This window comes from Mauremys mutica, chromosome 13, assembly GCF_020497125.1.
Source record: "Mauremys mutica isolate MM-2020 ecotype Southern chromosome 13, ASM2049712v1, whole genome shotgun sequence".
NCBI classification, from domain to species: domain Eukaryota; kingdom Metazoa; phylum Chordata; order Testudines; family Geoemydidae; genus Mauremys; species Mauremys mutica.
The window spans coordinates 33919401-33932713 of NC_059084.1; the positions used below are offsets into that span (position 1 = coordinate 33919401).

The following is a 13313-nucleotide window of genomic DNA, read 5'->3' on the forward strand; positions in this document are numbered from 1 at the left end:
AGAGGGTCCAGAGAAGAGCAACAAGAATGATTAAAGGTCTAGAGAACATGACCTGTGAAGGAAGGCTGCAAGAATTGGGTTTGTTTAGTTTGGAAAAGAGAAGATTGAGAGGGGACATGATAGCAGTTTTCAGGTATCTCAAAGGGTGTCATAAGGAGGAGGGAGAAAACTTGTTCACCTTAGCCTCTAAGGAAAGAACAAGAAGCAATGGGCTTAAACTGCGGCAAGGGAGGTTTAGGTTGGACATTAGGAAAAAGTTCCTAACTGTCAGGGTGATTAAACACTGGAATAAATGGCCTAGGGAGGTTGTGGAATCTCCATCTCTGGCGATATTTAAGAGTAGGTTAGATAAATGTCTATGCAGGATGGTCTAGACATTTTGTATTTAGTATTTTGTCCTGCCATGAGGGCAGGGGACTGGACTTGATGACCTCTCGAGGTCCCTTCCAGTCCTAGAATCTATGAATCTATAAGGTGATAAGAAATAGCCAGCATGGATTTATCAAGAACAAATCGTGTCAAACCGGCCCTTGATAGCTACTCTAAGGTGAGTGCATAACTGGTTGGAAAACTGTTCCCAGAGAGTAGTTATCAGTGGTTCGCAGTCAGGCTAGAAGGGCATAACGAGTGGGGTCCCACAGGGCTCAGTTCTGGGTCCGGTTTTGTTCAATATCTTCATCAGTGATTTAGATCGTGGCATAGAGAGTACAGTTACAAAGTTTGCAGAGGACGCAAAGTGGGAGGGGTTGCCAGTGCTTTGGAGTATAGCATGAACTTTCAAAATGATCTGGACAAACTGGAGAAATGGTCTGAGGTAAATAGGATGAAATTCAATAAGAACAAATGCAAAGTGCTCCACGTAGGAAGGAACAATCGGCTGCACACATACAGAATGGGAAATGACTGCCTAGGAAGGAGCACTGCGGAAAAGGATCCAAGGGTCATAGTGGACCACAAACTAAATAAGAGTCAACAGTGTAATGCTGTTGCAAAAAAGCCAACATCATTCTGGGATGTATTAGTAGGAGTGTTGAAATCAAGACACGAGAAGTCATTCTTCCACTCTACTCCACGCTGATAAGGCCTCAACTGGATTATTGTGTCCAGTCCTGGGCATCACATTTCTGGAAAGATGCGGACAAATTGGAGAAAGTCCAGAGAAGAGCAACAAAAATGATTAAAGTCTAGAAAACTTTAATCAGATTGAAAGAATTGGATTTGTTTAGTCTGGAGAAGAGAAGACTGAGAGGGGACATAACAGTTTTCAAGTACCTAAAAGGTTGTTACAAGGAGGAGGGAGAAAAATTATTCTCCTTAACCTCTCATGATAGGACAAGAAGCAGCGGGCTAAAATTGCAGCAAGAGAGGTTTAGGTTAGACATTAGGAAAAACTTCCTAACAGTCAGGGTGGTTCAGCACTGGAATAAATTGCCTAGGGAGCTTGTGGAATCTCCATCATTGGAGATTTTTAAGAGCAGGTTAGACAAACACCTGTCAGAGATGATCTATATAGTACTTAGTCTTGCCTTGAGTGCAGGCGACTGGACTCGATGACCTCTTGGGGTCCTTCCAGTCCTATGATTCTATGATTGGATGATCCAAAGGTCTCTTCTCGCCTTAACATCTACAAATCTCTGCAAAACTAAGTGTGGCACATTGAGCAGCCTCTGATGTTTTCATGTGTCGCCTGCTTGATCTCCAGAACTAACACTGAGTGAGGGGGGGTGGGGGTATGACACAGCGGGAGCAGTTCAAACATGCAAAAGGGCTGGCCAGGGCAGTGACATCACACTGGCCTTTTACAGGACCTCGGCTGATTGGTCAAAGGCGGTTGGGAGGCGGTGACCTCACAGAGAGTCTATGACAACGGGCAGGTAAAGAGGCTGCAGGGTGGGGGAAATGGCTTTGCTGCAGGGAGTCTCCTTCTCAAGGTCTCCCCTTGAGGACTGTGAGAGAATACAGGGTCATGCCTGTGAGCACGAGGAGGAGCCTCCTTGGGGTTTTCCCCTTTCCCACTGCTAATTTAGTGAGAAGACAGACGTCCCTGTGGAGCAGGTAAGAGCCTCAGAGAGGTTTGGTACCTAGGGAGCCTGACCCACCTGGTGCTGGCCAAATTCAAGGCATGGAAAAAACTAGATTAAGGTGAGAGCATTTCCCCCGCACGCACCTTAAGCCATTGTCCCTCAGAATTCCTGGGGACATTGGGGTTCATCATCTAGCCCTCGTTGCGTTGTGGGACGCCCTCACAAAGCGATGGGGCAGGAAGGCTGCTCGGAGAGTGATCCCCCCCCAGGTGACCTGAGCCATCCCAGGGCAGGCCATCCTTTCTGTCGTGGGGTGCCCCAGACTGGGCCATCTAGCAGCCACAGGAGAAATCGCCAGCTTGTGGACCCGTGTGCACTGGTGGTTTGGTTAATATGGAAAGCTGGAGCCTGGCCAAGATCCTGCTCCTTATATTTAGCTTCTAGACTTCCTCGTGCATCCAGTGGGAGAGGACGGCTTTCAAGGTCCTGGCTTGGAGCCTTGCTAATGGTCGTGTGTTCCATGGATCCACTGCTACATGGCATGAAAAGAGTCCCCGGGTGGGTGAGTACTGCAGGATTTTGTCTCTGCAGACCTAGCTCATGTTCCTGTCTCCCTGGCTGGCCCATGAGTGTCTGAGAGGGGAGCTGGTGGGTTGGTGAGTGGGCAGGACACACCCAGCGAATTGCCTGAGCAGATCTTTGTGGGAATCCCAGAAAGGGGATGGGGTTTGCCCCATGCCACCACAAGTCGGGAAGCAGACTCCCCGTCCTCTTCCAGGGGCCTATTAGGTGCAGCCACATTGTCCTTGTCGTGCTGCAGTTTGACTTCCCCTTGGAACAAACCCACGGGCTGCAGCTGCCAGACCCAGTGACTAGAGACATCCCTAAGGGGAGGGGAATAGACCTTTGGTCTGTCAACTCCAAAAGCCCCAGGCCCTAAGCCATAGGTGGTGAGTTATATGGGCCCATGGTGCTGGGCACCAGGGATATTCCTGGCCCAGGGGCCTGGCTCCAGCAAAGTTGGGGACCAGGTCTCTCCCCCGGCCCCACCTGCCACCCCTGCACATCCCCCAGCCCTGCCAGCCGCCCCTGGGCGATTGAAAATGGCCCCACTGCCACCACCGGCAGGACAGCAGGCCTGAGCGGCTTCCTGCGCGCTCGCTCCACGTGTCTGGTGCCATGTCCCTGTGGCCTGGAGGGGGTGGGAGGCTGTGTCTCCGCATGCTGCCTCTGCCCCAAATCTCCTGTGGCCAATGAAATGTTGCGGGGGCGATGGGGACAGGAGCTCATGGAGAACTCCTGGCCTGCCCCGCCTAGGAACCGCTGCCGGAGGGGAGCCCCAGGTAAGCACCGAACCCCTCGACCCCTTCCAGATCCTGCACCCACACCCCTACCCACACACACCCTCCTGTCCCCAAATTCCCTCCTGCACACCCACCCCGTCTAGCCCCCAAACTCCCTCCCAGAGCTCACACCCCTCACTCCCTCCACCACACCCACCTCTTGCCCCAGCCAAGAGCCTGCATCCAGCTCCCAAATTCCCTTCCAGAGCCTGCACCTCTCACCCCCCTGGACCCCAATCCCCTGCCCAGCTCAGAGCCTGCACCCAAACTCCCTCCCAGAGCCTGCACCCAAGACACCCTCCCCCACCCAAACTTCCTCCCAGAGCCTGACCCCTCACCCCCATACACCCAAACTCCCTCCCAGATCCTGCACCCCAGAGCCCCACCCAAACCCAAAGCCTTAGGCAGGTGGGTGGAGAGGTGGGGGGAATTTGGAGGGGCAGGTTCTGGACGGCAACCAAAATTTCTACAAACCTGCCGCCCTTGGGCGTTATTAGCACCACGCTCTCACCAGCTGAGCTAGCCGGCCCCCAGAAAACAGCCTGCCAAGCGGCCCTTTCGGAAAGGAGCCATGGGCAGCCGCAGGGTCGTTTTGTCCTCTGGAATGAGACAGGTGGCTGATGACATCTACTTGTGTGCAGTGGAATTAGCTCAAGTGGTTGAGCACTCACTTTGCATGCGAGAAGCAGTGGGATCAATGACCCCATTCTCCAGTGGCAGGAGTGTTCCCATCCTCTGCCTTCCTTTTAAAAGTACTGCCAAGCAGGAGACTAAGCGCCTCCAGTGGACCCCTCCCTCTCCCTACTTGACCTGCCATAACAGTCCAGAGAATTTTACCCAGTGAGTCCTAGATGGACCCCAGCACCGTACGGTTGAACTAGGACAGATCACTCAGAAAGTCATTGAGTTTGGATGTAAAGATGTGAAATGCTATGGGGGCAGGGGAGGGAACTGGCCTGTCTTTCAAGCTTAAATTCTGCAATTTCTACACCTAAGCATGAAACTCAGGTCTGCACTGGCAACGAATTAAGCCCAGGCCTGCTGTACGGGAGACAAGAATTCTCCCGCAGACCCAGAACGTGTGCAAAATATAACAAAGTGACTGTGCACTATGGGCCCTGCCTGCTGCCAGAGCCCCTCTGCTCCAGGGCACAGCGGGGTGGCTGATGCTCCCAGGAGCTCTCTGCTTCTGGTCAGAAGGGAATTCTTTGGGCATTCAGTCATTAATGATATAGGGATTAATGGGGTCAAATTACATGATGTGCCCTGTGGCTTTAAGGCATTGGAGAACTGCTGAAGAGGTTAAAGACCACAGAGGTGGGTAGCTGGGTGTGGGGCCTCCAAAGTTATTGTGCTCTGGTGAGACTGAGCAGTTGTGGGGACTGTGCAAGCTGTGGTGTTTACATGCACATAGAAAATGTAATAAAACCCCATTTTTAAAACCACCCATGTCTGGGAATGGAAGAGAAGCTCTTTGAAATAAGTGTCCCCTTCACACTCTTCAAGATCACTGGCTCCAACACTCAACTGCCTGAGGGAACTCAGTGGTGGTGCATTTGATGGCGAATCAAGAGGTTTCTGGTTCAAATCCAGCTGCTCTCTTAAATGTCCTCTTTTTCAATTGAACTATATTTTCATATCCATCTCCTGTATGTTCAGGAGTTCCGCTGAACGGGGACGTGAAATGAATTTAATCATTCAACATTTTTCCTGTTAAAATGTACAAACACTGAGCAAACCTGTCCATCAGACTGAAATCCGTTCCGGTCCTCTGAGGCGCTAGTTTGTTTTCATTCTTTAAACAAAGATAGACTATGACTGTACATTTGCAGGTCCTTGTTCTCCACGAGCGATGCTGTGCAGAAGAACAAGAACCACATCCAGCTGGGGCTCAGGAGTTAGCAGAGATCAGCAGCACCTTGGCTCCTTCCCAGTCAGCCAGCAGGAGATGGGCCCCAGGCAAGGCACAAGAACCAGCCCATGGCTCTGAGGAGGAAAATAGCCCCCAAGAAGCTGGCTAGAGCTGCCAGGATCCCCAGAAAGGCCACCATGCCCATGTGCAGGAATAGTCCTAAGAAAGTGGAGGCTGCAGCAGGGACAAAAAAGGAAGAAAAAAACCCCCCAAAAGGTCAAAGCTGCCAAGCCTCAGAAGGTGGTCAAGAGCCCGCCGGGAAGCAAGACAGGGGAGAGAAAGGCTAAACCTAACCTCAAAGCCAGGTGGCTCTGAGAAAGAAGTGGCCCTGAGAAAGAAGTGAAGCGATTTCCATGGGGATAACTCCTGTTCCCCAAATGCTCTTTGAAGACTGACCATGGACCTCCCAGAAAGAGCCAGATCCCACAGGACAAACAGCCCCACGGAGAGCAAAGTGAGGTGGTGGCAGTGAGGGGTGTGCGAGAGGAGGGTGTTTCTCTTACACAGAGGAAGTGTTGTGCTTTGCAAAGCACCTTCCAGGTGAATGCGGCACTGAGAGGGGATCTGCCCATCGCTCGTACGTGAGTCTGTGATCTGCTTCTGCTGTCTGAGAGGGACACTCGCTAGCTGAGGCAGAGCTACGCAGCACATCTGTGATGAGGACAGGTTACAACTGCTGGGTTCAATGACAGAGGAGGTCGGGGAGGTTGTGGAAGGAGAATGGCAGCACCACACAGGGTCATAATACTCAGACAGGGGCCTGACTTTCACTTCCCCTTTGTTTTCCATCACTCATTCCCTAACAGCCCCTCCACCCACCCAAAGTCACAGCCTTCTCCATGTCCCACACACACTCCATTGGCTCCAGCCTCTCTGGGACACCCCCAGCTGGGAACTTGTCTCTGCATCACCCCAGCAGGGAAGAAGAGGGGCTGAAGGAGGACAAGAGACAGGTGGGGCTAGACAGGAATGGAAGAGACACTTCCTCCTCCACCTCCTCCTCTTAAGAGACACCTTAAGCTCACCCTTGAGAAGCTCCAGACCCAGGTGGTTTAAACCAGTCACCTTCCCAGTGGAGGGAAGCTGCGATGGTGAGTTTGAGCTTTACCTGGAGCACTGGCTGGTTTCTTTAAGCAAATGGCGTCTGCCATTCATCCTGCCCTGTGGAAAATACAATTCCAGCTCAGAAGAGCTTCCAAGTTTGCAGCCAAATACTTTTCAATAACCCTCCCCGCCCCCAACCCATGCATTTGAAAGGCCCCTGCTTGTTCTGTCCTCCAGCCATGTGTGCTTGGGCCTTTGGGTTAGTTAGTATGATTCCCCACAATTGCCTCAAACCCATTTTTAAAAACACATCACATTATGCACAGTAAATAAAAAACTTTTTAGTGTGAAACAAACCAAATACTTTTTAAAAACCCTACAACCTATGCCTTGCCCAGACCTCTCTCACACTCAAATCAGCAGCTTTACAAACACACCAAACCAAGTTTGCCTCCATATACTTTTCAATACCCCCCCCCCCCAATGCATTTAAAAGTCAGTTGCAAAAAAGTTCCCTTTCACTAAGGGATCATGTGTTGCAGGCACATGCTTGTTCTGTTCCCCCAATGTGTGTTTGGGCCTTCAGGTTAAAGAACAAGCAAAAATGTTAGTTACTATTACCACCAAATCCCTATACAAACTGTGCAATACTTAAAGTTTTTTAAAACAGTATTAAGCACAACTATAGTTAAAATGTTTTTTACCTTGGTCTGGTGGTGAACTGCAGCTTAAAGTTACTGGTTCCATGAGAAGCAGATCACGCTGCAATAAAGATAGGCACCATTATTTTCCTAAAAAAGCCTGGGCAAAGAGTGGCATTATACAGTATATCGTTTCAGAGTTCAAGCCAGCAAGTCGTACCTCTGTCTGCCGTCCAGCAGCCTTTCAAGAAAGTTTCTGTTGAAAAGGTCTCCAACAGACCTGAGGTTTTTATACCATCTTCGCCCATTGTTTCAAACAGCCTTCAGCATAGTAGCTAGCAGGTTAATTTAATCCCCACAGCTCTGAACTAATAGATCCTGAAGGACTTTAGGCACCCCTCTCATAGCACACCCTGTAGTGATCTGGGGTGGGGGAACCAAGCTGTCTGCACAACAGGGCTTTTTTTTTTCTTTTTTCTTTTTTTCTGTAAGTTAAAATAAATTTTTCTGTGGGGCCTTCTTACAGTATTGAACAGTACCCATTTCCAAGCGGGGGGGCCCTTTGCAGATATCAATGAATGTCTTGGGGCTTGAGTTGTTTTTTTTTAAACACGTTTCTTTCATGCATAAGTTTGGGGTGGGGTGTTTTCCAGAAAGAATGACCCATAGCATTAAACCAACTCCAGGGCCATATTTAATCTGTCCAATAGTGTTCCACCAACCCCTGGGGTCATATTGAAACTGTCCAATTGAGTTCTGCCAACTCCGGCAGTTATATTTAAACTGTCCAATAGCAGTTTAAACTGCGAATTCCTGAGCTTTTATTTCATTTCATATTAATCAGAACTCACCATCCACCCCACCCACCCCCATCAAATTTAACCCTATGGCAACAAGGGTAAGTAATCGCAGTCACCCTGGCTATTCAGTGAGGGGGTGGGTGTTAAACCCACTCAGTTCAACAGGATAAGTCAACTCTATTGTACTCAAACACAGGTCTGAACAACCTGTTTGTTTTATTGTAAGCACATTTCTTAGGATTTTTCCCCCCACCCACAACATACATTTCAGCTTTTTGCTGTAAATGGGTCACTTTTACACACAAAACCCACAAGCGCTAGGTTCTCACAAACAATTGATTTTTTATTTAAAAGACATACAGCTCCTTGAAAGCAAACCAAGATGCTTCATGAAAACTTTTAGCTCATTTAAGGGCCAAAGGCCTTCGAACAGAAACACAGATAGTCACAAAGCCCTTTTCAATAGTTTTTTTTTTTAATTTACAGCTACCAAGTTTTCTATCGCGTGTTTGTCCCCTCACCATTCTCTAACTGAATCTTTTTAGATTCCTTACAAATAGTCTTGTCCTTAAGCAGGGATCTGTAACTTTTTGTGCAGACTAGACGGCCAATACCACGCCGTGTCGTGGAAAAACGACTCCGCGTTGTGCTTGGCTCAGAATCACCCGAGGCCCCTTTATTACGAGCATGCGGTGGGGGGACCAGCGAGCTGGCGTCCCCCGAATAGAGATTTGTCAACAGGTTTTATAGCAAAAAAACACAATTAGTGATACACATGTCCTTGTTCACATGATTGCCATAACTGGAGAAATGCTGTGCAATTGAGTGGAGACCCTGACTGTGTTTTAAAGAAAATGAACCTGAAGCTGCCTGCAATTTTTCCACTCCAGCTGTAAGCAGGTTAATTTCTTTAAAACACGGTCAGGGGCTCCACTGAACTGCACAGCATTGATCAAGGTCCCCCCCTTTGCGCTGAATGTTCTTGGCTTAGGCACAGACATTGCACAGCATAACCTCTGGCAATAACGGTGTTTAATCAGCTTTTCAAACCCAGCTCAGCACATAGGCCCTGGAGCTTGCGGTTGATATCCACTGAAGTCCAAGTCACCCAGTCATGGGGCCGTTGGACTGGTGCACCTATGACATGGCCCTCTCAATCTCCACAAAGCTTTTCCCTAAGGCAGTGCTTAAGGGCAGCATAAACAGCAACGCGTACAATAGTCCGCATGACTTTTTTACGCTCACGATGTGGCACTGGCCCAGTTAGTTCTATGCCAAGCCTCCTCCGAAACACCTCATGGCCATCATCCTCAGAGTCCTCTTCAACAATTTGTATCGGCATTGAGCAAAACCAAGGTGGGCTCGGTTCATCTTCCCTGCTTGATGCAACGCTGTCCAGGGCTTCCAGGCCGTCTAGAAAGGCATTGTCGAGCTGTTGAGAGATTTTCAGAACAGAAACAGTGTAAGCGCCCCACTGCTTGTTTTCAGATTTACACAACCCCCGGTTCCTTACCCATTAAGAAGCGCGATTGCTTCTTAATCATTCATTTACGTGTGTGATGTCTTTTCCGTTCACCTTGTCCACTGGTGACTCCCCCGAGCCTCAATCACATTCCACCTCTAAGGGGGTGGACAAAGAGAGGCCACCATGCTCATTGGGGTGTCTCACAAGCGGTTGCATTTTGGGTTCTGGTTCCGGTTTATCCATCTATGGTTGGGCCGAATGGCTCCCCTCGGTCGCTCCCTCCTCCTCCTCTTCAGGACTGTCGCTGATGTAGCGCTTTCTCCATGGATGGTCAAAGACCCTCGGGGCTAAGACAGAGTCTGAAGTTCTCATGGGGGTGGTGAAGGAGTCTATGTTTCCTCTCAGCAGCCTTTCCACAATTTCTAAAAGATGTGTCCTTGTTAAGAGATGGCCTCGTCTGTCCCGTGCTGGGCCTTATGGGGTAATAGTGCTGCACTCTGATTGGCAGAGGTCCTTGGGAGGAGTTCTTAGTGGGGTCATACGGCCCACTCCCGGACGGTCACCCTGCCCCGGAATTCTCCCTGATTGGTCAAAATCTCCTCTTAGGGCAGTCCTATCGGGTCAAAACCCATCCTAATTGGTAGATGGTGGACAGAGGAGTTCTTAGAGGGGTCACACGACCCACTTCTGGATGGGTCACCCCACCTCGGAACTCACCCTGATTGGTCAAATCTCCTCTCAGGGTGGTCCTTCTGGGATGAAACCCAACCTGATTGGTAGAGAGTGATGGGAGGAGTTCTTAGAGGGGTCACATGACACACCTTACTTCCAGTCACGTGGCCACCTTGACCCCGGAGTTAAAACCTCCCATGCGGTGGGACTTCCGGTGACAGGGGGAGGGACTAAGAGGTCAACGGGTAGGGCTTGGGAGTGTCAAGGGGAGGGGTTAGGGTTTGATGGATGGTGGCGTTCCTGATAAATATCAAGATTACATGGATACCTTAGAAAGAAATGTGGACACGTTACCCCTGGACCGGGACTATGACTGCCCTATTGACCTACCACCTTGGCTGAAAGTTGTTTTTCTCTGTATTTACGCATTGTTGGGACCAGAATTAGTGGATCTCCCTGCGTAGAAGTCATGAAAACCAGTCCTAAGAGCAAGTATCAGAGGGGTAGCCGTGTTAGTCTGGATCTGTAAAAGCAGCAAAGAATCCTGTGGCACCTTATAGACTAACAGACGTTTTGCAGCATGAGCTTTCGTGGGTGAATACCCACTTCGTCGGATCCGACAAAGTAGGTATTCACCCACGAAAGCTCATGCTGCAAAACGTCTGTTAGTTTATAAGGTGCCACAGGATTCTTTGCAGTCCTAAGAGCAGGCCCTTTTTGGGAAGAAGAAATGTGGGACTCTGCTATGCCTCTCTTTAGACACTCAGCTCCTGAACAAAGTGATCATTTGAAACCATTACCCACTGCTGTGAATCCCACAATTGTTGGCTCACAGGAAATCTGCAAAGGTTTTCATCAAACTTCATCTGCAAGGATTTCCAATCTAACGCTCGTTTGGGCAAGGGACAAATAGAAGACAGATTTCAAAACACACTATGGACATTTTAACTGTCTGATATGCTATTTGAGCTAATTAACGGTCCCCTGACCTTGCCACACTTCATCAGTGATGTATTTGGGGACAGTGTCATCTATTCGGGTGACATACATCTCTTTTTGGAGAACTCAGAGCAGCACGCGCAGCACATCCGAACCTGGAGAGGTTTCGGCAGCATGGTCTCAACACAGAATTGGAAAAGCGGAACCTCCAGCCAACTCTCCACAGAGTTTTGGGGGTACATCCTCGCCCCAGAAGATGTTACCATTGATCCAAATAAGGTGGAAGCCATTCATAAATGGGGCGAAGTTGGAAGTCCTCAAGAAGTGCAGCGCTTCCTAGACTTCACTCATCCTGTGAAATCGAGACGTGCTGGCTCTCAGTGATGCTTAGACGGAAAACCACACACCCCACACAGAGGTTGGAACCACCCACTTCCAGGTTGTCCTGAGGAGCCATGATTTCTCCAGGAGCTGGGTAAAGGGCACAGGGATCAGCCTCTCAAAGGTAGGGGAGGGTCATGTGAGGAGAGGGTCTAAGAGAGGAGGAGCGTGGGCTAGGCTCTGTATTTGGGCTTGGCAGGGATCGAGAGAAGGGAGAGGGCTGTTAGAGGGCAATGCGAGGTGCGAGGGGGGTCGGAGATGGGGGCAAGGCCTGAAAAGTTCAGCTACTTCAGATCAACTGTGCCAGAGAATCACTGGTTGAAGTGACTGAAAGCTCTGAACTCGGGCTGGCCAAAATCCTCCTCCTCAGATGGGAACATCCCAAAAGTCTGCAGAAGCTCAGCCTCTGAGGTGAACGTTGTGGCCCTAACCTCTCTCTGCTCTGTACCTCACAGGATTCCAGCTGGCTGTTCCAATCCAGGAGGAAAACTGAGCCACCGGAGTCTCCCAGCACTTGTGCAGTGAAGTGCCACTTAACCCCGCTGTGATGCACAGACATTGTCCTGGCTGTCTGCACAGGGCTGAATTTCACCCCTTCAGAGTGTAAGGAAATAATTGGCTGAAAGCCTTTTTATTTTTGGACATCTGTATAGTGGGAAAGAAACGTGGGGATTTTTAACCTGTTTCGCTCCCATGCCTGGTGCTTCAATGATGCAGAGACGTGCTGATGCATTGGTTGATTTCCCCACCTTTTAATCTACTCTCTTCTTCTCATTTAACAGGTATTCTAAGGCCCCCCCGTGCATCATATGGGGGTGCAGATTGCATCAGATCTGCACCTGAATAAATAATAGGGAATGAAATATGCAGACACTAAAGTCCTGCAGCCAAATTCTCAGAAACCTTCCTCTTCAATGTAGGATCAGGATTTTGGTTTGAACTGATTTTTTTTTTAAAAGTGCTAAGCAGATGCTACACTGTAAGAAGAGGCAACAGAATCAAAAACTGAAAGATTGTTACTAAAACCAATGAAGAGCTGCAGAGAGTGGAGACCCGGCAAAGCAAACAAATGAATCCTGTGAGTAACTAACCTGAAAGCAAATGGGGAAGAAAATCTCATCTAGGTAATTGTGGCTCTTGGGACAAAAATTGGGTTCCTGGTACGTAGCCTGGCTGAGATCATCCCTTTTCCCTGGGATTCAAATGTCATTCTCTGTGTGGTGTCCTTATTTTATTCCTAGGAAAAGGATCCCCAAAGGAGGTGTAAGGATCCGGGACTCCAGTGTCCACCAGAAGCTTCAGCCACCTTCACAGGTAGAAGTCACTGGCTTTCCTACAATGCCACTAGTGCTCTTCCTGCTCTCCAGGTCTGCTCCCCCCAGCAGGACAGAGACACCCCTTAACTCCCTGAGTCCTGATTTCCTGCCATTCAAAGGGCTGAGGGTTTGCATTGCCCCCACCCCAACCATCAGAGACTTTTCCTATGGGAATCTCCCTAGAGCAGGGAAGAAATCTGTTCTTCCATTAGAACCAGTCTGCTCAGTAAATCCACCCACACTGACCTCATCTCAGCTACTTTGTTTATCCGAGATTAGTGGTATCTTTGGAAAACCCTTAGCGTGTCGGGGTGTGAGGTGGAGCAGGGGATGCAGGAGCACCAGCAGATTCCCCTGAAGAATACCACCCTGTCTTTCTCTGGTCATGTTAGAGCTCACCGTCCATTGCGGAGGTGAAGACCGGATGAGAGCTGCTGGATTGACCTTGATGTGCCATGTCCTTGTATGGATGAAGGACCTCCATCTCAGGGATGGCCAGCAGCAGATGTAACACATGTGTCCAGGAATGGGCTAAATAACCTACATTGAGAGGTAAGTAAAATCGTGGCCACATGTAGACATCCCAGGAATTGGTGGGGATTGACCCAGGGTCCTTCAGCACAAGCCTCTCTCACTCACTGTCAACAAATCCAGCTCCACTCACTAGACCACACCCCATTGCAGAGCCCCAGATCCCAGGAGCCCTGATTCTCAGACCCAGGCCTCACATCACAAGACCAAACCTCCTCCCATTCTGGGCGCTGTAGAAGGGACCA

The 13313-nt window shown here is 49.5% G+C and overlaps 1 long non-coding RNA gene across 1 annotated transcript; it reads left to right on the forward strand.

The window, feature by feature from the left end:
• Positions 1-11618: 11618 nt before the first annotated feature.
• Positions 11619-12506, forward strand: LOC123347979. The gene is made up of 3 exons (XR_006573132.1): positions 11619-11824; positions 12004-12299; positions 12463-12506. It is a non-coding gene; the product is annotated as an uncharacterized LOC123347979 (long non-coding RNA).
• The last annotated feature ends 807 nt before the right edge of the window (positions 12507-13313 follow it).